The following is a 26,156-nucleotide window of genomic DNA, read 5'->3' as shown; positions in this document are numbered from 1 at the left end:
TGGTATTCCATGTAAACATAATTGTTGTGCATTTATATTTATGGACCATTTCATAGGACCTTTAGGTGCTATTGTTAGTTTATAAAATATATTATTCTTAAAATTTCTTTAAAGACATTTTCAAATGGAGATAGACACAAATATTTAAAATATTTGGTGGATAAAGATATAAATATTTATTTCTATGTCGTGAGCCTTCCTCATTAAACTTTGTGAAACTTAATTTTGGTTATTGACTTATGATAATGATATTTTATTGACAATTTGTTTATATCTGTAGTATGCTAATGCAAGGATTTACCAAAGTCATGTGATAAGTTTGATTGTCTGATTTGAATTATTTCATTTCAAGTATGGTGAATTGTAACTTAATCATGGTTCTCTTGCAAGAAGAATTAACAAAACATGGACTCATAGAAGGGGCACAAGTAAGATATGAGTGATAGATGTGACTTAATAATTTGTGTACGAAGCATGTTGATTGTAGTCATATTTTTTCTAGTAGTTAGTATTTAATATGTTATTTATTTTCATAATTTTGTTGTGTAATTTTCTATTTGTGAGTATTCAAGTTGGAGAAGTAATTTGTGTGTGTGTGTGTGTGTGTGTGTGTGTGTGAAAATATTGTTGACCCCTTTGACATTGAGTTTGGAATTGATTTCATGATGAGACATTATTATTGCTTTGAAACAGTGAGCATTATAATAGGTTAAAGGTTTTCTCAATACTTTGGCAAGTGCTATTTGGTCCTCTCTCTCATACTGTCTTTGAATGGATTTATGGACAAGTCTTATTATTTGATATTTTATGTATCTCATTTTTCCTTAGTTGTTAATGTCTCACATGTTTTGTATCTAACAAGAGATTGATACCTTATCATTATCCTGTGATAAGATATTGATGGCTTGTTAAAGCAAGACCTTTAGTTATGAGTAGTATAATGCCTATGAGGTATATAATGAGAGCTTGAAGGTATTTTATGCCTATCTTATAACATTTGTTTATAACCTTCTTGGTGGAAAAGCTCAAGTTTTTTCTCTATGAACATGGCATATGTGGTATCGTTATTATTAAAAGTGATCATATTTTAATATTGTGTACAAGTTTGAAAAAGTCATAACAAACTTGTGCAAACAACTTGGTACTATGTAAAGAGGAGAATTGACTAAATAATCATTGTGTGGGAAATAATATCATTTGCAAAGACATTTAAAGTCCTTTACTTTGAAGGTATTATGTATTTTCACTCAGCACATTGGTGATTATTTTGGTTGGCATGATGTGTAGCAAATATTGTCTTATAATAGTTTGAAAAGTGGTTGGCATCATTGTGCTTGACACACTCTTTCCTTGATGGTCGGTATTTGGACAAGCATTATTATGTGGAAATACATTATCATTTGAAAGGCACTTACAGTTTTTTGATGACATGAACATCATTGGGAATATTGGTAGCATCTTTGTTGATTCTCATTCATATTTTGGGAGGCATTATAAAAGGCATTTCATTTTGTTTGCCCCAACTCTCTTTCATGGGTAAAGTCACACAGGTTATCACTTGAAACCCTAGTTGCAGGATCACAGCCACCGCATCATTCTTGGGATCTCAGTTGACTTGTGGGAGTAACAATGGACCTTGTTCTGGACTCATGCTTGAGCTAGTTCATTATGCAGAGCAGTTGAACTCCTAAATCCGGTAACCATGTTTTGATTTGGAAAAACAAAAGTAATTATTATTTGTTAGTGACAAGAAAGAAAAGGGCCTTTTCTTGGTTGATAGAATATTGGTTGAATATACACGATTTTGATTCATTTTTTCTTGTTTCATAACTATTATGAAGGATCAATTTTTCAGTTTTAGTGAAAATGATAGTTATGGATAATGGCTGAGAAGTTTTTTTTTAACACAATAATTTGAGATGGGAGAGAGGGGGTGGGCGTGAATCATTGTTTGAGGCTAAATTTCCTTCTTAAATAATTCTGATATAGCAACTGATAAATGCAGTAAGATGCTACTCTGAAACTTTGCAAACATGAGAAATGCAATAAGTATGAAGTAGGCATGCAATAGAAACCTTTAAATAATTTCACATAGCAACACTAACACCATCATTTTCATGAGTGGAAAACCCTCCTAGGGATAAAAACCACTCACAAATTGCCTCATTGGCTTATGATTAAAATTTGTTACAATAGTCTCAATGCCTCACTAGTAGAGATAATTTCAAGTCTCACTGGCATTCAAAAAATGGTCACTAACACTGTGTCTCAGTGACAAGACCTTTTAACAACTAAACAACTTGAAGGAATAAATACAAAGGGTTACTCTGTTTCACTAAAGCACATCTCAATTTTATACAAACATGCTTTATACCTTACATACTTCACTATCAAAACCCTGTCAGATATAAGCCATATTAATACAAATACTGGTTTCAACTTAATACAAACTTTGCTTAAATATTTACAATAAACTTAGTGCAAGATGCACACAAATTTATTTCACAGATGATACATGCCACTGTTAGAATGACGGTAAAAGAAGAATACCCTGTTCTTTTTACAACCAAACTTTATGCCACTATTTTTGAAAAAACAAATATTTAAAGAAGCTCTTGAATTATTTCTATAATCACAGACCAAAAAAAAACTTCACAACTTCTCTTCCTATTCAAACCCTTTTTCAAGAAAACAAAACCCTATTTATATAATGCCCATCTCAAACTGTTGTGTTAATAAAAAAATTCTCAACCATTATTCATAAATGTCATTTTCATTAAAACTTAAAAACTGATCCTTCATAACAGCCATGGAATAAGAAAAAATGAATCAAAACCATGTACATTCAACCAATATTATATCAACCAAGCAAAGACCCTTTTCTTTCTCATCATTAACGAATAGTAATTACTTTTGTTTTTCCAAATCAAAACATGGTTACTGGATTCAGGAGTCCAACTGCTCTGCATAACGAACCAACTAAAGTATGAGTCCAGAACGAGGTCCATTGTTACTCCCACAAGTCAATTGAGAGCCAAAGAATATTGTGGCGACCGTGATCCTGCAGCTAGGGTTTCAAGAGACAACCAGTGTGATTTTAGCCATGAAAGAGAATTAGGGCAAACAAAATGAAACACCTTTTACAATGCCTCAAAAAATATGAATGAGAATCAATGAAGATGCTGCCAATATTACCAATGATGTTGTCATCAAAAAACTATAAGTGCCCTTTCAAATGATAATGTATCTCCAAATGATAATGCCTGTCCAAATGATAATGTATCTCCACATGATAATGATGCCAACCACTTTTCAAACTATTATAAGACCGTATTTGCTACACATCAAGCCAACCAGAATAATCACTAATTTGCCAAGTGAAAATACATATTGCCTTCAAAGTCAAGGACTTTTAATGTCCTTGCAAATGGTATTGTTCCCCACATAATGATTATTTAATCAAGTCTCCTCTTTACATAGTACCAAGTTGTTTGCACAAGTTTGTTATGAGTTTTTCAAAATCATACACAATATTAAAAATATGATCACTTTTAATAATAATGATACCACATATGCCATGTTCATAGAGAAAAAACTTGAGATTTTCCATTGAGAAGATTATAGACAATTTTTTTAAGATAGGCATAAAATACCTTCAAGCTCTCATTATATACCTCATATGCAATAGATTTCTAATGGCTAATAGCCTCACTTTAACAAGCCATAAATATCTTATCATGGGATAACGATAAGGTATCAATCTCTTGTTAGATACAAAACATATAAGACATCAACAACTAAGGAAAAATGAGATACACAAAATATCAAATAACAAGACTTGACCATAAAGCCATTCAAAGACAGTATGAGAGAGAGGACCAAATAGCACTTGCCAAAGTCTTGAGAAAAACTTTAACCTGTTATAATGCTCTCTGTTTCAAACCAAATATAATGTCTCATCATGACATCAATGCCAAACTCAATGTCAATGGGGTCAACAAACTCCCCCCTTTGGCATTGATGTCAAACTTTCCACATAAGGCATCATGTCTGATCACCAATGATCATGTCAACTTGTCAAGAATATCATGTCACAATGAACCGATATGAAACATAACATATCATATATATGTCACAATGACAATAATAAGCCTGCCATGATAATGCTTGTCACTGTCAAGAAACTGTCAGAAAAAGAAACCTGTAACATCATATGAATGAACCTACACACTGTAAGTGAATGTACTACTGTAAGTATACCTACTCACTAAACTCATTGAACCTATTCAAGATATGTTTTCTCCCCCTTTTAACAACAATGCCAAAGGTCAAAGGGGCGTAACTGTAAAATAAATTTTTACTTATGCACACAAAGTTGCAGTCACAGTGAAATAAAAGAGCATCAAATACACAAAATGCAGCCAATAATAAAGCATGATAAATTTGTCATAAAGTCAAGTAACTGAACCATGATGCTTGCAACCAAAAGATGAGAACTACATGAGGTAAAAGCATCCACTGTAAGAAACCATTGTCATGTAATACATAATGCTGAAAGAACAACCATCAAAACAAAACTAGAGAACTTGGATAATCATGAACAACTACTAAAGTGGGGAGGAAAAATGATGCATGAGTGCTCCCCCTATGAAAATGCATGGAGTTGGATTAATGAAAAACATTGAAGGAAACAATGCCAAGTCTTTCCCGTAGTGCCTCAAATGTTGCCTTAGGTAGAGGCTTAGTGAATATATTAGCTACCTACTCTTTTGAGGTCACATATCCCAAGAGAACTTCATTAGACAAGACTTTTTCCCATAGGAAATTGTACCTTATGGCGATATGCTTAGTTTAAGAATGCATGACAAAGTTTTTAGAAAAAATGATTGTGTTGGTATTGTCACAAAGAATATGTACAGGTTGGGTCACCTCAACCTTAATGTCCTTAAATGTTTGTACCATCCAAAGAACTTGAGTGTAGCAAGAGGAAGCAATAATGTACTCTGCTTCAACTGTTGACAAAGCTACATAGTCTTATTTTTTACTATGCCATGCAACTAATCAACCTCCTAAGAAGAAGGTACCTCCTGAAGTACTCTTTATGTCATCGACAACCAACCCAGTCAGCATCAGTATATGCAATCAGTGTAAAATCATTATGCTTAGGATACCAAAGGCCATAATCAATAGTACCAATGATATATTTGAGTATACTTTTTATAGCATTAAGATGTGGTTGTTTAGGTGCATATTGAAATCTAGAGGCTAAGAAAACAACTTGCATAATATCAGGCCTTATGGCAGTAATATATAGTAGGCTACCTATCATGGATTTGTACAATGTGTAACATCATAAAATGGTTAGTATGATTAGTCAACATAAATAAAACCATTTTAAAGACATTATCAAGAAAGATTTGAAATGAAAGCATAATGAAAGACAAACAATCAATCAATGAAATATACTCATGAAGCTCCCATTGCAAGTAACTCTTCCTTGTCCTCCTCGTCTCCATGAACTTTGCTAGCTCCAAAGTTGACTAATGGAGAGTGGGAGAGAGATGGAGTTATGTGGAATGCTCTCAAAATAGCATAACAACATAATGATGGATGTGGATATGATGGATCAAAATTGGCATTATGATTGTGCTATGATAAGTGGATAAAAAGCCAACATGAGGATGCATAAAAAATGGATGGATTGATAAGAGACAAGGGCTCAATTTAAAGAGTTTGAGGTTTGGAAATCGACGGTCAAGATCAAAAGTTGATCAAGGGCTCATATTGAAGGGGAGATCAAGGTGTGCTCACACATGTGTGAGCACATATTGGGAAGAACAACTGCCATAGGGAAAAGGGGAAGATGTGCTCACACATGTGTGAGAAAATCTTGGGAAGTCCAAGAGGTTGACAAGTGGAAACACTTGTGGAAGGGTGTAAGGGCTAGTGGAAGAGAGCTTATGACATACAGGCTAAAAGAGGAAAGTGTAGGGTGGCTCTATGGGGAAGAGAATCCTCACACATGTGTGTGAACCACTTGGTCAAAGGTGATGTGGACATGTTGAAATGACTTGTACACGCAAGTCCTTCAAGAGGGGGTCACATGTGGAGTCACATGTGGGTTTTGGGTAGATGTGTAGTATTTTTAATTTGAATACACACTAATAGGGGTTAGGCCTTGGGTTAATTAGTTTAATGAGGGATTAAAATATAATTTTGTAGGAATCATAGAATTAGCTTAATTAATTAAGAATTGATTTAGCTAATTGGGATTAAGAATAAAATTGGTATATTCCTTAAAGGTGAGCTTGATTTATTGAAATAAGTCAACTTTAGGATAAAGGAGACATGTATAATTAATTAATTATATATGTGGAAGGAGAAAATTAATTAAATGTAATTTGATTAATTTAGGGGAATAATAGGCTATGATTAATTAAATTAATCAAGGGATAAAGGGAAAATTAATTAAATATTAGTTTAATCAATTTTACATGTCTACATTTTGCCCCTCTTTGATATAGCATCATGAAGTGATGTTATGTCAAAGAAGAATAAAACATAGTGGATAGACAAGGGTAAGGACTAGTAGCATGATGCCCAGTCACTAGTGGGTTGAGGAAGGATGATGAGGAAGTTGTGGTATGCCCCCTCGAGAGGACATGTGGGTTCCAAGAACATAGGCGTGCTCTTGAAATGGATAGGACTATAGGATGAAAGGGAAAAGTAGAGGGATAATGAAGGTGAATAAACTGAAGCCTTTAGGTTAAAAGGGGAAACACAGTGAAAGAGGATATGATGGGTTGAATGGAAGGATGATGAGGATGAGATTTTTGTTATGCATTATGTGAAGAGAAATCCTAGGTTTGATAGTGTACTTGTCGTTATGCACCAAGGTATGAGGAACCAGGATGACAATGTGCCAAGTATGTGATAAAAAAGGTCAAGTACAAACATATCCCTTATGACACCATGATATGGAAGACCATGACGCCTTTGTGGCAATGGAATGCATAGGCCATGATAAATGTAATTAATGATAACACACACAAGCAATAAGAAAACATGCACAACAAACCAAAAGCAAACCAAAATTTTGCCCCTAGTCAAGCTGAAAACCATTTGATTGATGAATTGATGATTGATTGATCGATTAAGAGGATATCAATGTTAACGATAAGAAAAATACATGCCCCAAGGATTGGGAAGGATACATCCTATTATGATGATTGGATTAAAGATTGATTAATCGATTAACAGCAAATTTGGATCGAGATGGTGGATTGATTAAGGATGATGGGATAGATTACAAGATTGGATTGCATGGATTAGGATTGATTGCATTCAATTGGACTGATTTTGGATTTTGGATTATAGGGATGAGAGGAATTGGATGGAAAGAGGATAAATGAATTTGATAGGATTGGAGGATGATAAATGGATTAGACATGATAGGATAAAAGAATGAATGGGAACCAATGAAAAGGGACAACCAAGGCTTGGTAAAAAGATGGAATGGATAGAGGGAGATGTTGCTTGGATAGGAGATAGATGGATTGAGTAGATGGATATGGATAGGATATGGAGGACCAAAGGATGGAGGAAGGATAGGTGGATGAGGCTCCCAGAACCATGTTGCAAAGGAGTGCAATGCCCCACACTAGAAGTAGTGGAATTAAGGATGGAAGGATGGTGGATAAAGATGTATGAGATGGAAGGATAATGTGTAATGGATATGGATGGAGGGGGAAGTAAGGATTTATTTTCCAAAGAATGCATGAATACTAATTTTCTTCTAGTTTGACCAAGATAAAAGGTATGGATGGAGGATGGATTTGGATTGGATGGGGATATGGTATGGAGGATATGGGTAGGATAGTCAAGATCAAAGATATGAAAGGAGGATGGACATAGATAGGATGTGGATAGAGGATAATGGATATGGTAGGATAGCATGGATGAAGCTTGCCCCCAAGTGTAGAGTGTACGAAGATGGTGAGACTACACATGACGCTTGTTTCAGGCATCTAGTTTCGTGGATAGTATATATGTTATAATAGACCGAGAAGGATAAGAGATGTGAGAAGAATTGGGATTGACTTGGTAAATGGGCTGAGATGGGAGACATGGATAGGTGGAAGTTGGATAATTTTGAGGCATGTATGAGCTAGATGTGGATGGTTGATAGGGTGATCCATTAACTTCCATGAGCATTTTCTCATACCAAGCTTTGAAGTTTGGATGCAAATTTTGGGTAGCCATGTAACCTCAAAATGTTGAGAATGGGGGATAAGTTTGGACTGGATAGACTTGATAAAAAAAAAGTAATGAGATGATGTTAGATGAAGATAAGGACTAGGACTTAGCAACTTTAGATTGGATTGATGGATTGATTTGATTTGATTTGATTTGCTTGGATCAGGTTGAATTTGATTAAATTGGATTGGTCCTTGGGTTAGGACAAGATTGATTTGGATTAAAATGAAACCTTAGCCCTTAGATTAGGACTTAAGTGAGGCGTGAAATTGATGATGCAAACCACAAAGCAAGGTGACAACCAGGCTAGGTAAAATTCAAACTTTTGGATTAAGCCTTCTTCTACTTAGGGTGGAATTGCGTGCCTAAGAAAAATAGGGCAAAAGGATCCAAATGATGAAACCTTCTTCTACTTAAGGTGGATTTATGTGCCTAAGAAAAATAGGGAAAAAGGATCCAAATGATTAAGCCTTCTTCTACTTAGGGTGGACTTACGTGCCTAAGAAAAATAGGGCAAAATAATCAAAATGATTAATCCCTCTTCTACTTAGGGTGGACTCACATGCCTAAGAAAAATAGGGCAAAAGGATCCAAATGATTAGGCCTTCTTCTACTTGGGGTGGACTTACGTGCCTAAGCAAAATAGGGCAAAAGGATCCAAATGATTAATCCTTCTTCTACTTAGGGTGGACTCACGTGCCTAAGCAAAATAGGGAAAATGATCCAAATGATTAAGCCTTCTTTTACTTAGGGTGGACTTATGTGCCTAAGCAAAATAGGGCAAAGCATTTAGGGTTTTGATCAACCCAAATGATTAAGAAAAGGTACTTGGGGGAGATTATTTCCCAAGCACAAAATATAATTGATGATTGATTAAAGATAAAGGTCTAAATCAAACTTTCACAAAGTGTTGACTTTGGATTACGATTGATGATTGGATTAAAGGAATATTGATTGATTAATTGAGATTTTTGGAGATTTGATTAGGTTGATGTGCTAAGTCCTCGAAGGTGAGAAGAAAATGATTATGGATTGATGGAAGGAAGAAGAAGGGGAAGGCTACCCGAGAATAGATTGATGATGGGATAAATATATTTGGTTGGGGATTGATGATCATCTGGATGGAGATGAGGGGATATAGGGATTTGATAGTGACAAGGTGGAATTTGAAGGGTTTGATTAGATGTGGGAATATTGGACTCGTTTGACTTGGATAGAGATATCAAACAATGAATACATATTGGCCAAGATAACGTGAGAGGGATTAGGGGCCTAGATTAGCCCAAATAGATTTTACAGGTTTAGCACAAATGAAAACACGCTTGAAGACATACAACTTAGGCTAGAGAGTGGAAACCACTTGACAGGTCCCTTGCATAAGCATTACCTCACTCAGGCAGACAAATAGAGATTCTGGTAGCACTGGCTCCACTCCATGACACTCACTTCTTGGGCATACCAGATTCTCTTACTCCAAAGATCCAAGGATCTATTACATGGGGATTTTATGTCTCATCCTGAGCGGATACATGAGGAGTAACTTCGGGGTACGATCCGCATTCCCTACACTATCAAATGTAGGATTTTGGCTACTAAAATTTGTGTGTAGTGTAATTTCTAAGGGATCACCAATCCAATGATGGATTCTTGAAGCAAGCCACTTAAGGCTATAATTGAGCTTATCGATGCAGGGAGGGCCCCCACATACGTTGAATTCACTCAACACCTCAGCTGCCTGACCAACATTTGTATAGCGGCTCGAAAAACCCGCTCGAGATCACGCCAGGAGAGTTGATATCCCCGACGTTTTCCAGTTCGAACTACCCTTGTGAGGTAATGAAATCCCTAGTCAAGAGTCGCCCTCTCTACAAAAAGAAAAACCGGGTGTTGTCAATCACCTTTCTCATCACCCAAGGTCTGTGAAGGCAAGGGGAGAGGATAATACACATGATGATGGGTCCACCCTACACATGTGCAAGCGCACCAAAGACGAAAAATACTCGTTCATTTAAATCCTTCATTGCAAAATGTGAGTTCATTTTAGAAACTTGAAAATGACAAGGTGATTTGTTTGTTTTATCCCAAGATTGCAAATGTGTTGTTCGTTTTAGACCAAGATAGCAAGATGATTGTTCATTTTTAGACCAAGATTGAAAAATGAGATTCTTCGTTTTAGACTGAATTATTGCACAAAATGAGACAATGTGAATGTTCATTTTAACCCATATTGCAAAATGATTGTTTGTTTTAGCCAAGATAACAAGATGTGAATATTCTTTTTAAACCAGATTGTGCAAAGAAAAAATTTCCTATCCTAGGATTGATCAGTTTGCCCAACTAAGATGCATTTAGGGAAAAAAATTGCAAATTTGGCACTTTCAACACCTACAACAAACAATGTGTTAGAAAGACGCTCCTTAATGTCCTGCACAAGATGTAAACCTAAAATTAGTCTCCAAAGTCAAAAAAATTCCAACATAACAAAAAGCACTAATCGAATCACACTAACAAAAATCCCACTTAACTAACAAACAAAAGTTAAATCTAAATTAGCAACACTAATTAAAATCTAATCTAAAAATTAAATTAAAAACTAATTTAAAATCTAAATTAGAAGTAAATTAAAGACAAAGTTAAAGAACCTAATTTAAAGACTACTTTTAAAAAGAAGACTAATTTTTTTTAATTTTTAATTTTTTAAATATTTTAAGAAACTTAAAAAAATCTATTCTAAAATACTAATTAAATTTTATTTTAAATCTATTCTAAAATACTAATTAAATTTTATTTTTATTTTTCAAAAAAGTTAATCTAAAAACAAAGTTTAATAAATAAAGAAAAGACTATTGTAAACGACTAATTAAAAGTCCATTTTTAAAAAGCTAATCCAGAAAACTATGTTAATACATTAAAAAAGTTAGTCTAAAACTTTAAAAAGCAAGAAAACTAGATAGAAGAAGAACTTTACTCCTCCAGCCCCCACGTGGGTTTTGAAACAAAAACTTTCAATGCATGCAATTAATTCGTTGAAATAGGTTTTTGGAAACTTTAAAACTTATGCAAAATGTGGAAGAGTGTCCTCTAGAATTTCAATGCAAATCTCATGACTTTTATAAATGATTCTTCAAAGGAAGATCTCACCCAAGCAAGCATTAATACCAGCTGATAAAAATAAATGTAACAAATTACTTTTAGTATTGATCAAGCAAATTTTAATATGGACCTTGATTAGAAGATAAGCATAACGTTTCAAAAATATAATGAAGTTCGTAGAGGTCGAAAGTAACAAAGCCCAATCACTAATAGAGAGTGCATGGATAGCAGGGTATGCACAAACATAGTGAAGGAGAGAGCAAGGTGTGCTCACACATGTGTGTGAGCACATCTTGGGAAGAACAACAGTCATAGGGAAAAGGGGAAGATGTGCTCACATGTGTGTGAGCAAATCTTGGGAAGTCCAAGAGGTTGATAAGTGGAAACACTTGTGGAAGGGTGTAAGGTCTAGTGGAAGAGAGCTTATGACATAAGGGCTAAAAGAGGAAAGTGTAGGGTGGCTCTATGGGGAAGAGCATCCTCACACATGTGTGAGAACCCCTTGGTCAAAGGTGATGTGGATATGTTGAAGTGACTTGTGCATGCAAGTCCTTCAAGAGGGGGTCACGTGTGGGGTCACACGTGGAGTCACTGGTAGATGTGTAGTATTTTTAATTTGAATAAATACTAATAGGGATTAGGCCTTGGGTTAATTAGTTTAATGGGGGATTAAAAGATAGGTTTGTAGGAATCATAGGATTAGCTTAATTAATTACGAATTGATTTAGCTAATTGGGATTAAGAATAAAATTGATATATTCCTTAAAGGTGAGCTTGATTTATTGAAATAAATCAACTTTAGGATAAAAGAGACATGTATAATTAACTAAATTAATTATATATGTGGAAGGGGAAAATTAATTAAATGTAATAGGATAACATGATTAATTAAATTAATCAAGGGATAAAGGGAAAATTAATTAAATATTAGTTTAATCAATTTTACATGTCTACACAATGTGTGATCTACATCAGGCAGATCAATATGTTTGCTTAATTTGCAGCTTGTTTCCATGGGTGTGCCAACGAGTTTGCTTTCTTCCATCTAGAATTTTTTCAAGATCTCTTTAGCATATTTCATTTGAGAAATGAATATGCCCTTCTCAAGTTGTGCAACTTGTTAACCCAGAAAGAATGACAGTTCCCCCATCGACATTTCAAATTCAACTTTCATTATTCTAGAAAAATCTGAACACGTAGTATCATCATCACTTCCAAAAATGATATCATCAACATAAATGACAACAACAAGAATATTATCACCTTGTCTTTTATAGTATAGGTAGCTATCAACTCCATCTCTGATAAAGCCTTGTTCCTACAAATAATTGTCCAGCCTAGAGTACCATGCTCTAGGTTCTTGTTAAAGGCAATACTGGGTCTTTTTTAGTCTAAGAACAAAATCACCCTCAACCTAAAAGCCTTCAGGTTGTTCCATGTGGAACTCCTCTTCAAGAAATCCATTAAGAAAAACAGATTTCACATCTAATTGATAAACTTTAAAATTCTTATATACAGAGAAGGCTAGGAACATCCTTATAGCTTCTAACCTTGCTACAGGTGCAAAGGTCTCCTTGAATTCTATAACCTCAACATGAGAGTATCACCTACAAACTAACCTTTCTTTATTTCTTTCCATGTTTCCATTTTCATCTAATTTATTTCTAAAAAATATTCTTATTATCTGGCCTAGGGACCATCTCCCATGTTTTGTTTTTCTCTATTTGGTTTATTTTCTCTTCCATAGCCATAACCCAAAACTCATCTTGATTTGCTTCAATATAAATTTTAGGCTCAAATGAGGATAATAGACAAAAATTTGCAGTTTCACCCGATTCAACAAGTTTTCTTCTTGTTTGTACACCTGCATCTTTTTCACCTAGAATCTAGTCCTATGGGTGATTTATTTGCACAAATTTCAAAGGCGTTTTGGTAAGAGTTGTTGTTGTATTTTTTGGTTTGGTTTCAGGTGAGTTTTTTTCTTATGATGCTTCATGTTCTTGTTTGATGTTCAAATCATCAACATCTTCTTCTTGTATAATAGGTTGCAAGTTCTCAACAATCTTAACATTAGCACTTTCAACTATTTTCTTTAGCCTCTTATTAAATCACTTATAGGCCTTATTGTGTGTGGAATAGCCTAGGAAGACACCTTCATCACTTCTAGACTCAAAACTGCTTAAACTTTCTTCATTTTTCTTAATGAAACTCTTGCTACCAAAAATTTTAAAATAGCCAACATTAGCAGACTTACCATACCAGAGTTCATAAGGAGTATAATGAGATTTTACCCTTAACTGAACTCTGTTTAAAGTATAGACTGTTGTATGAACATCCTCTTTCCAAAAAGTATTAGGTAGCCAAATGCTGAGTAGAAGTGTTCTTGCCATCTCTTTCACAATTTTGTTCTTCCGTTCAACCATACCATTTTATTGTGGTGTTGTTGTTGCTGCAAATTGCCTCTTGATACCATGTTTCTCATAGTAATAAACAAACTCTTGAGAGGTAAACTCTCCTCCTTTATCAGATCTCAAACATTTCAGTTTGTAATTTGATTCCTTCTCAACCATCTTTTCAAAAATCTTAAATTTGTTGAAAGTTTCAACTTTGTGCTTAAGAAAAGTAGCCCAGGTCATTCACGAGAAATCATCCACAAATAGCATAAAGTATCTCTCTCCATTTAGAGCCCTTGTTTTGGTGGGTCCAAATAGGTTAGTGTGGACAATCTATAAAGGCTTGGTAGAAAATATTCTTTTGATTTGAAACTACCTCTAGTTTTTTACCATGTTGACACTCATTGCAAGTGTCATTATTAGGTCTATGGATAGGTGACAGATTCCTGACATTTTGGTTTTTGCTCACTTTGACAAGATTGTCAAAGTTTATGTGATCGAGCCTTTTATGTCATAACCAACTCTCTTCAACCTGACTCATGAGACAAAGATTTGTGTCACTGTCAGTTTTGGTTCATGTTAGGCTATACAAGTTACTTATGGTTCTTATACCATTAGCTATTGATTTGCCTAATTTATTTCTTATTTCACGTCTTTTTGATTCAAAAGAAACATGAAATCCATTGTCACAGATCTGACTCACACTCAGAAGGTTATGTATAAGGCCTTCAACATAGTACACATCATGAATGAGTGTTTTGTTATGCAGAAGTAGAGTACCTTTACCTTTAATCTGTACTCATGAATTATCACCTTGTGTGACAAACCCTCCATAAAAGTCTTCTAGATTGATAAATTTACTTTTATCCACTGTCATGTGGTTTGAACAACCACTGTCAATAATCCACAAGTCTTTCTTTTTTGCATGTAGAGCAACCTCTACATACAGTGAATTTTCAATAGGATTTTGCTTTGATCTCCATACACGTTTAGTTTTGGAGTTTTCTTTTGGCAAGTGATAATCTTGCTCTAGGGTTTGCTCCTTCATCTTTAGTCTGCAAAATTTAGCTAAGTGGCCAACTTTGTTACAACTGAAACACCTTATATGGTTCATCATCACAAAAGGAGATCTATAAGAAAAGTTTGACTTTCTTTTCAACATACTACAAATATTTTCTCTATGCCCATATTGGTTGTAATAAAAGCAATAGCTTGAGAAAAATGACCCAAACCTTGGTACACACTCCTGTAATAATTGGACCTCATAGGATGTTTAGTTGTATTATGAGAAGAAAGAGAGTTGCATTGACCTTTTTGCAGATTTGGTGAATTTGAGCATTGTCCTATTTCAAAACCTAGACCTGTTTTGTCTTTGTTCTACTTTTTCCCTTTCAAAATATCTTCTAACCTACTATTTTCATACTTCTCAAGTTCCTTTCTCAATACCACCCTTTCTACTTCTAAATCTTCACAAAAAAATTCTTTTGTTTCCAATGCTTTCTTATTGACCTCTTCTAGTTTTTTACTTTCTGCAAGTTGAGTTTCTAAGTCACCAACTTGCCGACTGGCATTGGTTAAGAGATCTTCATATTTGTCAATTCTCTTTTTAATCTCTTTATTTCTTTAAGAGCACAAAAAAGTTCTCCTTCAAGATCAATTTCTACATCTTGTCGAGTCTCTTTATCAGAGTGAGTATTCAAATTTATTTCATTATTGACTAGACATATGGTAGCCATGAAGAGAACTTCCTGATCTTCGTCATCAGAGCTCTCTGAGCTGTTTTCAGAATCTTTAATTATGAGACTCTTATTTTTTAGACTATTCTTTCTTTTAAAGTTGTATTGTTTTTTTTACGTAGTCTTTTAGAGTCTTCATGTTCGTTTTTAGATCTATCATATGGACATTCTGCAACAAAATGCCTACTTTTCCACAACTAAAACATTTAAAGCGAAGTTTTCCCTTGTATTTTCCTAAGCCTCTTTTTAATCTTCTAGCTAGGTTTAGTTCTTTTTCATCCAAATCCTCAGATTATGATTCTGACATATTATTCTCCTTTGAAGTTTTAAATGCAACTTCTTTACTTATGGGCTGCACATCTTGTTTTCTCATTTCATATGCAGTCAAGGATCCATGGAATTCATCTATGGTAAAAGTTTTTAAATCTTTAGCCTCTTCAATTGCAGAGATTTTATAATCAAACTTAGAAGGTAAGGATCTTACGACCTTTTTCACAATAGTTTTGTCTTCAACTTGTTCACCAAGGCCTCTCATGGCATTGATAGTCTCATCTACTCTAAGCAGATATTCTGCTATTTTTTCATCATCATTCATTTTAAGGCTTTCAAATCTAGCCCTAAGGGTTTGAAGTTTGGCTTCTTTTATCTTGTCATCACCCTGATAAATAATGACAAGTTTGTCCCATACTTCTTTAACACTTTTATAGTGTATTACTTTCACTAGAATTTCATTGGTTAAACCACACAGAAGAGCATTTTTAGCTTTTGCATTGCTCTCATAGGCTTTCTTCTCATCATCTGTAGAAGGTTTGTTTGAAGGAAATGTATAACCTTGAGTGACTGACTCCCACACATCAAATCCCAATGCAAAATTATTACCATCAAACAATGGTGCTTTGGCTGTAGAAAAGCCTTCTAAATTAGCCATGACAGATACTCCACCAGGAAACCCCTAATAGCCTAGGGTTTGGCACTAATACCACTTGTTGGAGTATTGCAAACACTGAGAGGGGGGTGAATCAATATTTGCAATACTCCAATAAATATATGTACATACATATACATCTATAGATATTGATGCTCTGCAAAAAGGATTAGAAAATCTGTTTGATGGCAACACACACAAGAGCACAAGAAACAAACGTTAGTGTTAGCAACAAAAGATTATCCTAAACAGACATATCAAGAGAGATATTAAGCATGAAATAGAAAGCATATAAACATAGAATAAAATAGCTAATCAAGATGCTCATAGTTGCTCCTCCCTTGTTCCTCTCCTCTCCAAGTTCCAAATGAGTGTAGCTCTCAGCTTTTAGCACTAGCCATGGATGCCATATGGAGATTCAAGATGGTTGAATATGATAAGCAAATGCTATGCAAGAGTAGATAGTGATGCTATGAAAAAGCTCTATGCTAATGCCAGTATAACAACAATACTCTAATGCTTCCTTTTTGCTTGAGGAGAAGGGTTCTATTTATAGAAGAAATGGGGAAATGAAGGGTTAGGATTGAAAGATATTCAATCCATGTGAGACTTTCAACCCAATCCCATGTTGACAAGTGTCACCATGAGGAGGCTTGAGAGGAGAGATAAGGAGCATTAAATGCTTGAGGGGACATGATGGTTACCCTAGTCAAAGAAATAAATGCTTTGAAGAGACACATGGGTTACATGAGGGTTAAGTTAGGGGTCAAAGTCCTTAACCATGGGTGCAAGTGGAATTAACCATTAATGGTCATGTAAGAGCCATAAGTGGTTTGGAAGACTTTAGAGGTTAATTTGTTGAACACACAAAGCATTAATTGCTTTTCAAAGACTTTGGAGTCTTTGAGATTTGACTCCAATTTGCTTAGGAATGTGACAATATTTAGGGGATGGATTAGGTTAATTAGGAAAGGTTTAGAAGAATCTAGAAGAGGTTTAGGCATGCAAGTGGATTTTGTAGGAAAATGCAAGTGGGAGAAATTTTGGTATTTTCAATTAAAATAAAATCATTTATTTCAATTAAATGGTGTAATTTGCATTTGGATAAATATTCAAATAAATATTAATTTATTTAAATGAGAAAAAGGAAGATAAAACATCAAAATGCTTGAAGACTTTGAGGGAAACCATTAAAGGCTTGAAGACTTTAAGGAAAACCATTAAAGTCTTAAGAAGACTTTAAGGGAAGCCATTAAGTTTGAAGACTTTAAAGCCATCAAGTTTGAAGACTTTAAGGGAAACCATTAAAGGCTTAAGAAGACTATAGAAGGAAGCCATCAAGTTTGAAGACTTTAAAGCCATCAAGTTTGAAGCTATCAAGTTTGAAGACTTTAAGGGAAACCATTAAAGGTTTCAAGTGGGTGAGGATAAATAGGATTTTAAATAAATAATTTATTTAAAATAGTTGTGCAACTTGCTTTTGTAGGAAAATACAAGTGGATGGAGGATAAAGGTGATTTAAATAAATTATTTATTAATAATAATTGTGCAACTTGCATTTGTAGGAAAATACAAGTGGGTGGAGGATAAAGGTGATTTAAATAAATTATTTATTTAAAATAATTGTGCAACTTGCATTTGTAGGAAAATACAAGTGGGTGGAGGATAAAGGTGATTTAAATAAATGTTAATTTATTTAAATGTGAGAGGTGGGATTTTGGGGGAATTTAAATAAATATTAATTTATTTAAATGTGAGAGAAGATTTAATTAAATAAATATGATTTATTTATTTAATTAATGGTCTGAATTTGGTTAAGTGAATTAAATCAAATAAATTGAATAATTTATTTAGTTAATAGGAGAAGAGGGTTAAGATGAATTAATTACATATTAATTTAATTAATTATTAATTGATGGTTAAATAATCAAATAAATACTAAGTATTCATTTAATTAAGTGGACAGATTTATGTGACTACATTTGCCCCTCTTTGAGATGGTGCGGTTTATCGCATCGTTTCAAAGAAAGAAAAATAGGTGTGAAGAAATGCCCCATAAAATGTAAATTTAATGGGTGGTATGCCCCCTCGAGAGATGGGCCAAATTTTTTTTTTTAATTTTTTTAAATTTTTTTGAAAAATCGGGCAGTCTCTCGAAAAATAATGAAAAGTGGAGGGGATGTAGAATAGAAGAAATTAGAACTAATGATGAAAGAATGAGAGAAAATGGAGTGAATATGAAGAAACAACAAGCCAGCGAGTACCCTGAGGTCATGCAAGAGATACATAGCAGATGTAGTGTGGGGTTTGGATTGATGCTATACAATTGATCAAAATTGGTTGGACAATCTGGTGCAATCGGTTTAATTGCCCCGGTCAAGTCAAAGCGTGACAGTTGATGTCAGTTGGTCGCTTGGACATGATAAAGTCTGAGTAAGTGAATCAAAGTGACCTAATGTGACTTAGACAATTGATGTAATTGCCCGATGAAGTCAAGGTATATGAAGCAAAATACTCGTTGAGACGTAGACAATTGATGTAATTGTCCGTTGGATTGTGTTTGATTGGTTGATCAATTGATAGTATGTGCATGTGATGGATGGTTGTGGGGAATCATAGCAGCCCCGTTGAGACTAGGTCATTATGATAAATGCCTGTTGTAGTCTAGGTTTACCATAATCGATTACTTGTTGAGACCCGAAGATACTTGATCAGAGTATCTGTTGATAGTTTAGGTGTGTGGGAGTCGATGTACCTATGCAGATAGAGTAACTTTCTTGACTTATTGGATGACTTAGGATAGGAAACACAATCCCTCCTATTTAGAGATGGATGGTGATGAACGTGGCTTGATTAGGTTGATGGGGACACGATGTAGGGTATGTGATGGTGATTATCGAGATGGGGAGGGTTGCGGGGGTTCAATGTTAGATAGAAGAAATGGAGGACCTATTACATTCTTATGGAAGAAGAGGAAAATAGAGTATCCATTGTCATTACTATGTATGAATGATATGCAACTATTTATGAATGTATGGATGGATGGAATGCAACAGAATGCAATATATAAAAATGAGATGGAATGATGATCCATGGTGCTTTATTTTTCATCATTGAGCTTTAAAATGTTGTAAGAAAATACAAGCAACTTGATATAAAGATTCAAGATGACCAGAGTATTTCTTACATGGATTTTATATAGCAAGTTAATACAAGCAACTTGATATAATGGATCAAGTTGACTTGAGTATTGCTTGCAGAATAGACAAGGATTATCTCCTTTCATGCATGACTTGGATTGTCCTCCTTGATCTTAGGCTGATCATATCCTGAGACAAGTGCATACCGTAATAAGAGATAAAAACCTTTATCCAGTTTGGATGAGGTAGGAGGAACCAAAGAAAGAGCATTATACCTGCAAACAAACAATATATACATAAAGAATAAAGAATATGGATCCTTGGTAATAGTTCATGCTCATATGATCGAGGTATACGCTGTAGTTAGCAAGCCGTAGTGATCTATGACTGCATTTTGCATAAGATCACGTAGCTTGGTGAACTTCCCACATAGACACCATTAGTACATGCCCCAGTACTTCATCGGAAATAATGCGCAAACGATACAAAACAATGCTGCAAGATCCTGATACAGATAAACGAATGATTGTACTCACAAATCAACCAAGTATTTGATAGCTTAACATAATTTTCTTGTCAAAGAAAACGTCACTTTTGTCTTTGTTTTGGTAAGGAAAGATGCATCCTTGTTGAAGACAGTTTGATTGTTGATGTTGATTGTGTGGTTGATTGGTAAATGGTCATTATGTGAGTAGTTTGTCAATGTTTATTTTGGTATCTGCATGGATGGGTATGTACAAGGTGTTGCCATGTTTTTGTGTGATTTTTCAATGGTTTTGTCGATGTTTTTGGTATTTTTGCGAGATATTTTTGAATGTTTTTGGATTTTTGATGATAGTTTGAATGAAGAACTTAATGAATCATAAGACAATGTAGAATCCACTTCCATCAATAGGTTAAAGGCATTGCCCCCAGTTTTAGACATGACTATGAAAAAGCGGGATGCAAGATGTATGGAGTACTATCATAATTGCAGAGAAATAAAACGCCATGGTTGATGGATGGATGGATGTATGTATGAAGTAGATGTGATCGCAACAAGTTTGAAAGACAATGGAGCCATAGCCTTTACGAGTGGCGCCTGTTTTCCAGGTTTTCACCATCGTACTTACCCAAGGTGCCACCGGAGTGGTTGTTCACCGTTTGGATGCATGATTTTTCTTTACTTTTTTGAATGTTTTTGTATTTTCTTCAGGACATTTTTTTGAATGTTTTTGGTATTTTCTGGTATGCAAGGGAGCCTGATGCTTTGTTCAGCTTAGGTATAAAACCGTTTGAGGTGCATGCTGTTAATTGGATCTGCGAGCGGTTCTCCTTCTGAAGTAGCCAACTGATATGCCCCGGATTTGAATTTAGCAGTGACAACATATGGGCCCAGCCAGTTTGATTCAAACTTGCCCTGATGTTCTCTGTTTGGTTGGTTGCGAGGATTCTCTCGAAGAACAAGATCACCTACCTCAAATGTACGAGGTCTAACTCGGTGATTGTAGCTTCTGCTCATGCGCTGCTGATAGGCTTTGAGGTGATTGTATGTAGCTTGTTGTTTCTCATCAAGTAACTCTAAGTCCTGAAGACGGGATACTTTGTAGGCTTCGTCATCGATGAGATTGTGCAAGGAAACCCATAATGATGGTATCTCAACCTCAATAGGCAAGATAGCTTTTGCACCATAGACCAATGAATAAGGAGTTGCACCTGTAGGGGTTCGAATGCTAGTTTGATATGCCCATAGTGCCGGATTTAGTTGAACATGCCAGTCACGACCGACATCATTGACTGTCTTCTTTAGGATCCTCAATATGTTTTTATTGGATGCTTCGGCCTGACCATTGCCTTGTGGGTAATAGGGAGTGGAAAAGCGGTGTTGGATATGAAATTTCTCACAAAGTTCGCGGACATCTTGATTTTTGAAAGGAAGACCGTTATCTGTGATGATGGACATGGGTACACCATACTGGCAGATGATGTAATTGAGGATGAATGAGGCGATCTGCTTGCCGGTGACTTGGGTAAGTGGAACAGCTTCGATCCACTTTGTGAAATATTCAATGGCGGTAATAATGAATTTATGGCCATTGGATGAAGATGGATGAATCTTACCCACAAGGTCAAGGCCCCATTGACAAAAAGGCCATGGTGTTGTGATTGGTTGCAATTCTTGTGCTGGTGCATGTATCAGGTCGCCATGAACTTGGCATTTCTTGCACTTCCTGACAAAGTAGTAGGAGTCTTTTTCCATAGATGGCCAATAGTATCCATTGCGCAGGAGTTTCTTGGCTAGTGACGGACCACTTGAGTGAGTCCCGCAAATTCCTTCATGTACCTCTTCCAAAGCCTTTGTTATCTCATCTTGTTCCAGACATCGAAGGAGAGTACCATCAAGACCGCGTCGGTATAGGGTTTCGACAATAATGGTATATCGAGCAGTTCGGCGAATGAAGGTTTTACGTTGGTTATTCGATTGGTTGGGAGGAAGGGTGTGATCGTGGAGGTAGGTGTAGAATTCACCGTACCATGGGGCTTCAGAACCGATAAGGCGACATATCATCTCAGATTCAGGGGTATCATAAGCGGGGATCCAAAGCTGTTCTATGAAGAACTCGTAGTGTGTTGAATTTTGTGGAAGATCTAGGAGAGATGCGATGGTAGCCATAGCGTCAGTAGCTCGATTCTGATCTCTTGGTATCTGCTCAAAAGTGATAGTAGTAAATGATGCCTTTAGATTGTCCACCATTTGCTTATATGGCATGAGTTTATCATCCTTGGTTTGATATTCATCTGTTGCTTGTCGAATGACTAGTTGGGAATCGCCATATACTTGCAGTTCTTGTAATTTCCATTGTATGGCTAACCTGAGTCCTGTGATCAAGGCCTCATACTTTGCTATGTTGTTTGTGCATGGAAATGTGAGCCTGTAAGACTGCGGGATGCTATCACCCTGAGGTGTGATAAACAGAATGCCTGCCCCCGAGCCGTGCCTAGTGTATGAACCATCAAAATATAGTTTCCATGGTTGTGCTGTTGTGATCATGAATATCTCTTCATCTGAAAAATTGGAAATGAGAGGATGATCGCCTATGAGTGGTGCATCGGCCAACTGATCTGTAATGACCTGCCCTTTGATAGCTTTACGGTCCACATACTCGATGTCAAATTCACTTAGAATCATCACCCATTTAGCTAAGCGACCTGTCAATGCTGCTTTGCTGAGTAAATACTTGAGTGGATCAATCTTTGCAATGAGTTGTACTTTATGTGTTAACAGATAGTGCCTTAGTTTAGTGGCTGCTAAGATTATTGCTAGGCAAGCTCGCTCAATAGGCGTGTAATTGAGTTCATAGCCCACCAGTGTGTGAGAGATGTAGTAAACAACACACTCTTTTCCTTCTGCATTATGTTGTGCCAGTAGTACACCCAATGCTATACTTGTTGCTGAGATATAGAGTAACAATGGTCTACTTGGATCTGGTGGGATCAACAATGGTGGTTTCATGAGATAGTCTTTAAGCGTCTGAAATGCTTGCTGGCATCGGGTGTCCCACTGAAAGCGGATGTTCTTGTGTAGCAGGTGTGTAAATGGGTGACACTTATCAGCCAGTTGTGCAATGAATCTTCGGATGGATTGAAGTCGTCCTTGTAGTGTCCTTAGCTGACTGATATTCTTTGGAGGTGGCATGTCCATGATTGCTTTTACCTTTGTTGGGTCGACCTCAATACCTTTGCTTGAGACAATGTATCCTAGAAGCTTCCCGGAGGTCACTCCAAAGACACATTTCTTTGGGTTGAGTCGAACATGATATTGTTCCAGTCTATCAAATATTTTATCTAAGATGTGGAGATGCCCTTCTCTGGTGAGTGATTTTGCTAGTAAGTCATCAACATAATCTTCCATCATGGTATGCATCATGTCATGGAAGATGGTGGTCATTGCTCTTTGATAGGTTGCTCCTGCATTCTTTAGACCGAAAGGCATTACATTCCAGCAATAGGTGCCCCATGGACATGTGAAGGCTATCTTATGTTGGTCCTCTGGTGCGATCTTTATTTGATTGTATCCTGAAAAGCCATCCATGAGTGAAAGCATGGCATGTCCTGCTATCAGATCCACTATGATATCGATATTTGCAAGGGGGAAGTCATCCTTAGGACAGGCCTTATTCAGATCTCTGAAGTCAGTATAAATGCGGATGCCCCCTTTTGGTTTGCCGACAGGCACAATATTGGAGATCCATTCTGCATAATCAATTGGTCTAATGAAACCAACATCTAGGAGTTTCTTGAGTTCTGTTTTGACTAGCACTGCAATCTGAGGATGCATCTTACGAAGCTTCTGCTTGACAGGTTTGGCTCCTTCTGCTACGGTGAGGTGATGCATGACTAAATCAGGATCAAGCCCAGGCATGTCTGCATATGACCATGCAAAGTTGATTTGACACTTCTGGAAGAACTCTATAAACTTAGGTTGTTCCTCTGGAGTGAGAAGAGATGCTAGATGTATGAGATGAGGATTTTCAGGAGTCCCCACATTGTATTCTTTGGTTTCCTCGATGAGAATCATTGATCGTTCCTGTTGTGCATTAGCAGGGAGAATGTCAAACCCTTCATCCTCAGGTGCCTCGGAGAGGTTTTCACCATTGGATACGCTCTTTCTTTTTACTTTCGTTGGATCAAACAGTGCCACAGTGTGGTTTTCACTAGAAGATCCATGTTTTAATGTTATATTTTTGCAGCTGAAAGGTTTGGCATCCGCCCCAAAGTATGCTGCGCTATTAAGTTCAATGGCAAATCTAGCTTTGTGATTCCCGCTTGGTAGGTTATCCCTTAATTCCAAAAAGTCAATGATGGCCTCATCGATTTGGAAGAGGTCAAGACATGGGGGATTTGGTTGGTTCCATTCGATGAGTTCAGGGTGGATAATGGGCATTACTTCATCGATTAGGTTAAGTGTGTTAGATGTATCAGTGAGGGTTAAGACGTTATGGTGAAGGTTGTTAATGGTACTCTCCCTGTCAGAATCAAGTGTAGGATGAGACGTAGGGTCTGTGGAAGATGTTTCCAGTTCAGGAACCCAAGTGGTCTTTATCTGTGCTTCTTCGTAAACAGGGATGCCTTTGCGTGGTGGAGGTGGTGATGTGTCTTCCTCATCTGAAGTATTAAGCTGTACCGAATCAAATTCCCATTCATGTGAGTCGGTCTCTGAATCACTTTCTAGCATCCGATTGCTATACCATACTGGGATGTCTTTTGAGTTAAACACTGCAGGTGTGATTGGTTGATGTACCTTTGTAGTGATCGGTGCTACAGGAAGTTTGATGGGGATAAAAGAATCTGGCACAGGAAGTATCGACAGTGTTGACTCAGTGGCTTCTGCGGGAATTGCTGGTACCATAGATGCTGCTGCGGGTTCTGATACAGTTGCTGCTGCTAATGGTACTATGGATGTAATGGCTGTTGCGAATGGGATTACTGGTTTGATTGGTGGGATGATTGGTATTGTAGATGGTTGTGTTGGGGTTGTGAGCCTCGATGGGGCAGTCGAGATGGTGCTTGAGGTTGCTTTAATGATGAAAGGTGTCCTTTTTGCAGTAGGTTGACACAATGGTTTGCTGGGTTTTCCTTTGAATCTGAGTTTAGGAAAGATTTCTTTCTCAAAGCCTAGGCCTGTATTACCTTTGGGCTTTAATTCTGGCAGCAGAGGTTCATGTCGTCCTTGTTTGCAATATCCTAAAGCACTCTGACCATCATACCCCATTCTTTGCATAATGAGGAGGCCTTTGCCATACTGATCCATAGGAAGTTTAACTTGTGGTAGATCAGTGGTGATGGGATCTTTATAGATCCATTTTGCTAAGTCCTCATCTTGGGTTTCTTCTTCTTGACTCTTTCCAAGGATGAAAGGTGTCAAAGCACATGCAGGCATGATTAGTGGTTGCTGGAGTAACTATTGTGGTTTACCATGTGTTCTAGGAGAAGTGGGCATCTGTCCCACACAAAAGAGTTGACTCAAGTTGTATTCCCCGGGACCTTCCTCTGCTATTTTCATCTTAAGCTTTTCTTGCTTTGGTATAGTGGTGTTCGAACTGGCAAGAGAGGCTGGACTTATATATGATGTGGAGGAAATGGCTTCTCTATTATTAGGAACAGTAATCTCTGGTTGATGGCTGATATTATGGCAAAATGCAAAGGGGTTTGCATCGCCCAGAATTGTGATCTCTACACCGTTATGTGGGAACTTGATACATTGATGGTAGGTAGATGGAACGGCTTGCATGGCATGTATCCAAGGTCTCCCTAATAATAGATTGTATGGCAGAGGAAGGTCCAGAACCTGACAGATGATGTGCTTTACCATAGGGCCCACGCGTATTGGTAGTACCACAGCTCCTTTGGATGAATGCTCTGCATCGTCATAGGCTTTGATTGTGATCTTCTTACGAGGATCCACTGATTCTACCACATAGCCCAATGCTGTGACCAACTGTAGTGTACAAATGTTCAGGCTTGCTCCATTATCTATCAAGACTCGCTTGATCCTATGCTGGTTAATAAATCCTTCGATGTGGAGTGAGGCATTATGAGGTTGCTGGAAGGAAGAGTTGTCACTTTCGGAAAA

This window comes from Cryptomeria japonica, chromosome 1 (genome assembly GCF_030272615.1).
Source record: "Cryptomeria japonica chromosome 1, Sugi_1.0, whole genome shotgun sequence".
Classification (NCBI taxonomy): domain Eukaryota; kingdom Viridiplantae; phylum Streptophyta; class Pinopsida; order Cupressales; family Cupressaceae; genus Cryptomeria; species Cryptomeria japonica.
The sequence above is the reverse complement of the archived record's forward strand: the minus strand, read 5'-3'. Positions refer to the sequence as shown.